Source organism: Octopus bimaculoides, chromosome 3 (genome assembly GCF_001194135.2).
Source record: "Octopus bimaculoides isolate UCB-OBI-ISO-001 chromosome 3, ASM119413v2, whole genome shotgun sequence".
In the NCBI taxonomy this organism is placed as follows: domain Eukaryota; kingdom Metazoa; phylum Mollusca; class Cephalopoda; order Octopoda; family Octopodidae; genus Octopus; species Octopus bimaculoides.
In genome coordinates, this window is record NC_068983.1 from 133,754,847 (window position 1) to 133,756,769 (window position 1,923).

Consider the following 1,923-nt stretch of genomic DNA (forward strand, 5'->3'; position numbering starts at 1 on the left):
AAGCCATTTTTATTCATTTTTTCAAATATATAATACTGTACCAAAGATTTTCTATTTCTTATTCTACTACATGCATACATACATACATGCATACATACATACATTCATACATACACGCACGCACGCACGCACACACACACACACACACACACACAGAATTAAGCACATAAGTGCAAAACAAGGTGGAAAAAATAGTACTTGAATACCAAAAGTTAAGTAATATACTTTTTATAAAAGCTGCAAAATTACCTCAGAACCCTTACTCAGAATTTCACGTTCCCGTTCGTCGGACAATTGTGATAAATATTTATCTGTTCTGTGATAATTTTGCAGTTTATATGTGTGTGTGTGTGTGTGTGTGTGTATACACGCATATTATTTATAATTTTCAATTTTATCGTTTTTGAAATCAGTGTATGATCTTAACGGAAATTTTATAAGCTAAAAAAGCAAGATGAGTTTAACCCTTGGCGTGGTGAGGGTCACTGATGAGTGTTAAGATGCATTAAGCATCAGAACGCGAAATCATCGATGATCTGGCTGCGTCTGCGACCATAACGAGCTTGTCTCCCTTGTCAAGTCATGAAAATAGTGCTTTTGTTGGCTATTGGGTGGTTTTGACTCTTATTTCTAGCAATACTAGTACTGGTAAATATATACAGGGTGCGTAAGATATTTGAGGACAGATTTATGTTTTTTTTAAAAAAAAACAAATATAATGACAGATAAAATCTTTATTTATCAAAAAATGCTATGAGAATAAAAATAAACCTTTTCTATAATGTTATTCAATAAAGCTTCAACAAGTGTTTCTATATGAGATCCAAATTATGCTTGAATCAAGTAGTCCTGGTTCATTTTGGACATTACACTGACTATGGCAGCTTTCAAAGAATCTTTGGTGTTATGGACGTCTTTATTGACCTCTCTTTCAACAACGTTCCACATGTAATAGTCCAATGGATTGAGATCTGGGGAATTAGGAGGCCAAATGTTAGGGGTTATGTGATCATGAAAATTTTCAGCCATCCATTCTTGTGTTACTAGAGCCATGTGTGATAGATAGATAGATAGATAGATAGATAGATAGATAGATAGATAGATAGATAGATACGATGGGCTTTTTTTTCAGTTTCCGTCTACCACATCCACTCACAAGGCTTTGGTCGGGCCGAAGTTATAGTACAAGACACAAGCTGCATGCAGTGAGATTGAATTCGAAACCAGGTGGTTGGGAAGCAAATTTCTTACTACACAGACAAGCCTGCGCCTTACTTGGCAAAGAAATAAAAGTTATTTGAATGCGAACTCTGATCGCTTCATTAATGATTTCTAAGTTTGACACAAGTCAACAAATTTAGAAGTGGGTAAATCGATTACATCGACTCCAGTGCTCGACTGGTACTTATTTTATCGACCCCGAAAGGATGAAAGTAAAATCAACTTAGATTGAGCCATTGAACTCAGTACGTAAAGCCGGAAAAAATGCTTCTGAGCATTTTGTGCAACGTGCTAACTATTCTGCCAGCCAGGCACCTTGTTCGATCTCCCCATTAATGAGGGAGCGGATCTGATAGTTCACTAGGGAGATCCTTCCGAGATCGACTTTGCCTTTCATCCTTTTGGGGTCGATAAAATAAGTACCAGTTGAGTACTAGGGTAAATGTAATCGACTTAAACCCTCCCCCGAAATTACTGGTCTTGTGCCAAAATTTGAAATCAATATTTGGGAGGGAGGATATTTGTCTTACGGTATCTGATGAGCTCAAACACAATCTCATTTCATTGACCAACGGGATCCAGCTGACGATGATAGGGTCCAATGTTAGCATGGGCAATATCATCATCAATAGGAAGAGTAAACCCTGCACAGAGTGGAATAAATACAAGGACAGGTAGAAATAAATATTTCACGTATCCTCT